The 7,032-nt window shown below is 43.3% G+C and overlaps 1 protein-coding gene across 3 annotated transcripts in view; it reads left to right on the top strand.

Moving 5' to 3' along the window:
• The first annotated feature begins 5,071 nt into the window (after positions 1-5,071).
• The window catches only part of ctnnd2b (catenin (cadherin-associated protein), delta 2b), a 1,166,477-nt gene continuing 1,164,516 nt past the window's right edge, over positions 5,072-7,032 (top strand). Inside the window, exon 1 of one of the 3 annotated variants that reach the window (XM_080203490.1) lies at positions 5,072-5,213. The gene's annotated coding sequence lies outside the window, so the exon portion shown is untranslated. The remainder of the gene's footprint in view (positions 5,214-7,032) is intronic. The other 2 variants (XM_080203498.1, XM_080203509.1) reach the window with 2 other exon arrangements.

The following is a 7,032-nucleotide window of genomic DNA, read 5'->3' as shown; positions in this document are numbered from 1 at the left end:
ACATTCCCGAACAGGTTTTGAACTTCCTTTGTCAATGTGAAGCATTTGTTGGGATTAACTTTCGTCAACAACATAGCACCAGCCTTCTGCTCCACCTTCAACACCCCATCCCTTGCTCTGAATACTAACAATGATAATTTCTACTGGGTTACCTTGAAACCCCTTTTCTCTGCTCTACTTTGTCATAGCTCAGATGCCCAAGACAAGAGTAGCATCTGGAATTCATGCTCCTGATGCCATTGTGAGCATATTATTGAACTAAACAGCATTGACTGTATAGGAGTGAAAATTCACAATATTTTTATTCATTCTCAGGATTGGGTATCACGAGGAAGGCCATCGTTTACTATCCATACCTAAAAAATTCCCTCAAGACGTTGGCGTGGGCTTTCTCCCACATGGTGAAGGCATGTCAACAATGCTATTAGGTAGGGTGCTCCACGATTTTGATCCAGTGATGATGAAGTAAGAGCAATATATGTCTAAATTGGGGCAGTATGTGACTTGAATTGCCTAAGAGTTAGGTTTAGGCTGGGAATTTCAGAGATTGAAGGCAATTGAAGGCACAACCACCAAAAGTGTCAGTGATTAAAGTTGGAGATGGTCAGTCAAGAGATCAGAATTGGGGAAGATAGGATTGTGGCTAAACTTCTCCATCAATTCCACTTTTCTACATAATCCTCATATCCCTTGATTTCCTTGGTGCTGGAAACTCTATCCTACACAGTATTGAATAAAGCCATTGATTGAGAACAACTGCTATCTGACATAGAGAACTTCAAAGATTCACAACCCTCTGATTGAAGAAATGCCTTCTCATCTGAGCTAAATGGCTGGCTCGATTTTCTGAGATCATTAGCCTTAGTAGTAGACTTTCTTACCAGGAGAAACACCCTCTCAGCATTCACCCTGTCAAGCCCTCAAATAATTTTATACATCTCAATGAGATCATCTCTCATTCTTCCAAACTCAGGAGACAATTGGCCAATTCTATTCAATGTCTAATCTTGGGACCATCTCCGCATCCCAGCAATCAACTTAGTAAATCTTTGAAGCACTCCCTCTAGGGAAAGTGTACCTTTCTTTGGGTGAGGAGACAAAATTGTATACCCCATTCCCAATGTGATCTCACCAAATCTCTATGTGATTGCAGCAAGTCTTCTTTATTTTGCTATTCCAATCCTCTTATAATTAAGATTAACATAGCATTTGCCTTTGCATTACTTCTTGTACCTTAATGGCAACATTCTGAGAGTTGGGCATAATGATCCCCAAACCTTTCTGAATACCAACATTTATAAGACTCACCTTTTGAAAAAATTCTTCTTTCCCATCTTTCTACTAAAGTGGATAATTTTCCACATGCTTCACATTATACTCTATCTGTCAGCTTTGTGCCCTTTCTGTCCCTTTAAATCCTTCTCACTCCTTACTTTTCCATATAACTTGGCATTATCCACAAATGTAAATACATTACACTTGGCCCTTTCTTCCCAGTTATTAACATCAATCGTAAATAGCCGGGGTCCCTTTCAGCATTCTACTTGTTAGTTCCTCCCATTGCACAAAGGGTCCATTTATTCCTACTCTCTTTTCTATCTGTTGATCAGTCCTTAATTCAGGCTAATATATTACCTTGTCACATGAATCCAAATCACATGTAACAACCTCTTATGTAGTACTTAATCAAATGCCTTCTGAAAATCTAAGTAAGCCATGTCACCACACCCCTCTTATCTACCCTCCTTGTTTGATTGTCAACCATATTTTCTCTTTCAGGAAACTGTTACCTCTGCCCAATCATACTGTGGTTAACATTCTATCATATTCTTATTAATAGATTCCATAATCTTCTCCGCTACTCACATCAGGCTGTTGGCCCAGAATATTAGTAGTGTTCCAAAGCTTAAATGATGAGTAGTTTACATAAACTAGACTTGCATTCCATGAAAGATCAAAAGGTTAAGGGGTGATTTGACGGAGGTTTTTAGGATTATGCAGGAAATTGACAGGTTAGTTGGTAAATTTTTTTCTGCTCGTTGGGGAATCACGGGCATAACCTTAAAATTAGAGCAGGCCATTCTAGAGAGAAGTTAGGAAACCATTCTTCATGTACAGGGTGGTGGACATGTGGAACTCCATTACACGGAAGTGTGAGCTCAATTAATTACCTGGAATTTGAGGTTCGTAGAGTATTTCTAGCCAAGGGTATTACATGGAGCCACTGTGGGTGGATCATGTTGGGGTATATATGATCCATGAACTCAGTGACCAGTGCATCAAGTTCAAGGGCTGAATGTTGTACACCCATTCCCATTTTTCTAATTTGATTAGAAAATATATTTAGAAGTTTACATAATTTGATTTTAATGTGTTGATTTAAGCTCTATCACCGAGTGATTTCTTTTTAAAAAATGGACTTCTAACTTTTCATGTAACTATTCCAATGCTGACTACATCTGAGTTGCATAAACTACTCTGTATAACTCTAATTACATTCTAAATTATAACTAACTGCTATGATGATTAACAAAATAGCAATAATTCTTGGAAGGATAGTCGGATAAAAGATAAAAAGCAGCTTGCTTAATTGAGTATTAATGCATCTTCTGCACGTTTAACAGATTTGGTTCAACCCACACCATTGGTGGTCATGCTTTCAAGCTCTTATTTGTCTCTTCATCAGAGTTCTCTCCCACACGCTTCATCTTCATACCCTCCTTCAATACAGAACCCTCTTAAAGCCAAACCCTTGACTAAGCTTTCCAACCTCAACCTAACCGCTCCTCTAGGTCTCTGTCCACCCAATCCCACCATGTGATTTTCTGAGCGTTTTTAAAAGTCCTTTGATCTTAAAGAAAAGGTTCAAGACAATGGTTAGGTGTTATCAATGCCAGATAGATTTAAATTCAGGGGCAGGAGACGAAAAGGGATTTTTCACCCAGGCGGTGATGGGAATCTGGAACTCACTACCTGAAAGAGTGGTAGAGGCACAAACTCTCACAACATTTAAGGACTTAGTTGAGCATTTGAAACTCCATAGCATATAAGGTGGTGGAGTAAGTGTGGGAAAATGGGATGAGAATAGATAGATGCTTAATGCTGGCCAGTGCAGATATGATGGGCCGAAAGGCCTCTTTCTGTGCTGGAAAATTCTGTGAAACGCAACAGTTGGCAAAACTCAACAAGATTGCCCCCATTTCATGACCAATTAGACTCTAAAAACAACTTCCTGAAGGATAGGATGGGGTTGAGGATGGAGGAAAGGCACTTGAACTCCAGTTCTCCATTGATCACCAGTCCCTGACAAAAGGGTGGTGGTGGACTTGTACTTTATTAATTCAATTCCTCTCATTCCTTCCCACTTGGAAGGTTTTACCTATCTTCAGGATTCAGTGCTGGATCTTGAGTGGCACTTGCACCAGCAAAGTATTCACCTCACTGAAACCATCCCACCCAACCACCAACACAATGGCACAATGGTTAACACTACTGCCTCACAGCGCCAGGCACCTGGGTTCAATTCCGACCTTACTTCACTGTGTGGAGTTTGCACATTCTGCCTGTGTCTGTGAATGTTTACTTCGGGTGCTTCGGTTTCCTCCACATGCCAAAGATGTGTGGGTTAGGTGGATTGGCTATGCTAAATTGCTCCTTAGTGTCAGTCAGAGGGACTAACAGGGTAAATACATGGGGTTACGGAGCTAGGTGGGATTGAGGGCAGCATAGGCTCAATGGGCCAAAAGGCCTCCTTTTGCATAGTAAGAAATTCTCTGATTCAATCCTCTGACAAAGGGTCATCCAGACTCTAAACGGTGGCTCTCTCCATCATGTTTTGTTTTTGTACCAAACAGTGGGACAGTGTTTGCACTATGGTGGCACGATGGCACAATGGTTAGCACTGCTGCTTCGTAGCACCAGGGAGCCCTGTTCAATTCCTGGCTTGGGTCATTGTCCGTGTGGAGTCTACACGTTCTTCCCGTGTCTGTGTGGGTTTCCTCCGCATGCACCAGTTTTCTCCCACAATCCAAAGATGTGCGTGTTAGATGGATTGGCCATGATAAATTCTTCAGTGTTAACCTGAGTAGGCACTGGAGTGTGGTGACTAGGAGAATTTTCACAGTAACTTCATTGCGGTGTTAATGTAAGCCTACTTGTGACACTAATAAATAACAAATATGTGGCATTAAGGGGATAGGTGGGATTGTGGTGGATGCAGACTTGATGGGCCAAATGGCCACTTTTTGCCCTGTAGGGATTCCCTGATCCAATCCTTTGAGGAAATGTCCACCAGACTTGAAACTTTGGCTGGAATTTTACTGTCCCACCTGCCACCGGAATAGAAGCGGGCAAGCGGAAAGATCTGTTGACCTCTGGACGGATTTTCCAGTTTTGGGATCAGTGAGGCTGGAATACCCTGCCCATTTGGTACTATTCTCTGTCCACAGATGCTATAAGAAGTCTCCCAGGTTTATTTGGTATCACGAGCTTTCGGAGCGCTGCTCCTTTGTCAGGTTCACAAACACGGCATCACGGCATACACAGACAGGGACTCAACTGTAAGATAATGGAATGTGAGCTTTTACAGGTAATCAAGTCTCTACAGGTACAGACAAGGCGAGTGGGGAGAGGGATCATCACAGCAATTTTCTGTTTTGTGTCCCAAAAAGTGTGTGGGGTGGGGGGAACACAAATGGAGGGACCTCTAATCCCATCCAACTCTGGGTTGCTAAGATGCTACTTACCTCTGCTTGCTGTGTGTGCGTGTGTGTGTCCCAGTCTGTGGAGAAGGTGGTTCAAACTGATGGATGGAGGGGGGTGGTGGAAGCGGGAGGAGATATCGCGTTTGCGCAGAGAGAGACTTCCCAATAATTCTCGCGCTTGTGTAGCCGGAGTGAGGAGGTAGCGCGAGAGGCGGGAGGACGGAGAGGAGGAAAGCTGGAGCTGCTTCATCCAGCCACATTGTTAACAGTGGTAACTCAGCTTCCTCACACTGGGCTTGGCGGATGCTGCTCCTCTCTCTCTCTCTCTCAGCTTATTTCCCCTCCTGATAGGATGATTCCTGTGCACCTTCTGTAGGATTTTTTTTGTCCTTTTTTTTTCTTCCCCCCCAAAAAAAAACACACACACCTTTCTTTTTCTATTAATTCTTCCCCCCTTTTGCCTCCTCCCATTCCTTCTCAACTGACGTTACCTGGAGGCACGCGAATTCGGTAAGAAAACGACATTTTATTTCTCTTTTTGCAAAACATCTAGTTGAAAGATGGCTTTAAACGATGAGAGTTGAACCACTTCTTGTTGCCCAGAGACGGTAAGCTCGCTCTCTGCTTCTTGTCGTTGGAATAATTTTAGCAGGAGCCAGACAGTGATTTTTCTGTAAATGAGGGGGTGGATGTTTGTGTATGGGTGGGGGGGGGGGGGGGGGAGGGAGGGGGGTGATAACGTTTGGTTTTAAAATTTGAAGGGGTGTCTGTAAGTACAAATCAGGATTTGTACTCGTAGCCACCCCCACATCTCTGTCTCTCACACACACACATACACACACGCTAGACCAAGTCAGAAATTAAATTTAGCTTTGCCATTGAACAGCAAGGCTAATGGAAATGTGATATTTTGATGTATATTTAATGGCTCTGTGCTGGCTGCCCTCAGCTCAGCCCTGTCCCTCCATTGTTGGAATGGGGGGGGGGGGATGCTGTTTGTCAGTCTCCTTTTATCTGGACAGTAGTTGGACATGTTTAAGTGCTAAGACCATTTTTTATTTATGGGAGGGAGTGGGGGGGGGGGGTGTAGTGGAAATACATCATGCTGCTTTTTTTTTAATCATGCGGCTTCTTAATGCCGTTGACGTCTTGCATCAGTGTGTGTGCAAAGCCGGCGGAGGAAGGGGACTGTGGAGCTCTGTGTAAGGTGGGATGGCTGGATGGAGACTGTTGTGTTAATGCATATTGTGTTTAAAACTACAGCTGGAATTGTGGAAAAAAGAGGACAAAAAGAAAGTAAGAGGCTGTATTTACCATGTCCTAGACACGTTCTACCATGCCTGTTTCAATTTGGCACTTGTATCAAAAAAAGAATGTAGTATTGCAACATTGATACAATACAAACTAACCATTTTTTAAAAATGAAACATTATATGTTCATTCAAGTTGGCAATTTGCATCAAGGATTGGGAATTCTAACATCAAGATGCAGCTTTTTTTTACAATTTCGCCATCATTTGGGTGCGACTGGCGCTCCAGCATTTATTAACAGTTAGTTATTAGAATATGAATGAATGCGATCTGGCTGCTTAGGCAGGACTGTGCGTCGGGGAGTTGAGAGACCTGGCTGTCCACACCCCCCACTCCCTCGCACCAGGAGGTTGTTATCGATCTCGTCTGCCAGTGTGTGGATCCAGCAGAAATAATAAAAGGAAAAGTCAGGTCTGATTAATCCAACAAGAAATCTTCCAACGTCGAGTTCTCGCAAGGCAAAGAGGAAAGACAAACAAATCTCCTTTGCCTAAAAGCTGCGTCCAAAAACATGCCAGCTAGCCATCCATAACGTAATGAAAGCTTATTTAATTTTTTTTTATTGCATCCGATCAGGACTGGGAACGCTGACACCTTACCCCTCCCTCCCACCCAATAAAGCAGTAGGCAGGAGATAGAGATGGAATGCACTGTTAGCATCTCCCTCAGCATCAAGTGGGTGGCCGATTGACTGCTATAGGTGTTCCCCCATGCCTGGCCATGTCTGCTGCTGTTTGTGAGCCCATCCCGGGGACGAAACAGCGCCAGTGCCACGAATCTTGCTTCCCAGAGAATGAAGGAGTCTGGCTGCACTAAGATACCCGTCTGGAAACTCGCCAGAACGTTTCTTCCAAACTCGCTGTGTGTTTGTCCACTTGTCTGTCTAATTTCACTATCTCAAACCTCAATTCGCCCCACCCCGGCAAAGGTCACAGTTTGAAAGTTGCCATTCATGTAATTCACCGATGATTTTTTTTGTATTTCTATCCTGTTTCCCCATTTATTGTATCCGCCCTGG

The sequence above is a fragment of the Carcharhinus amblyrhynchos genome, chromosome 2 (assembly GCF_965287045.1).
Source record: "Carcharhinus amblyrhynchos chromosome 2, sCarAmb.v2.hapA, whole genome shotgun sequence".
Taxonomy (NCBI): Eukaryota; Metazoa; Chordata; class Chondrichthyes; order Carcharhiniformes; family Carcharhinidae; genus Carcharhinus; species Carcharhinus amblyrhynchos.
This window is presented reverse-complemented; position numbering and strand designations above follow the sequence as displayed.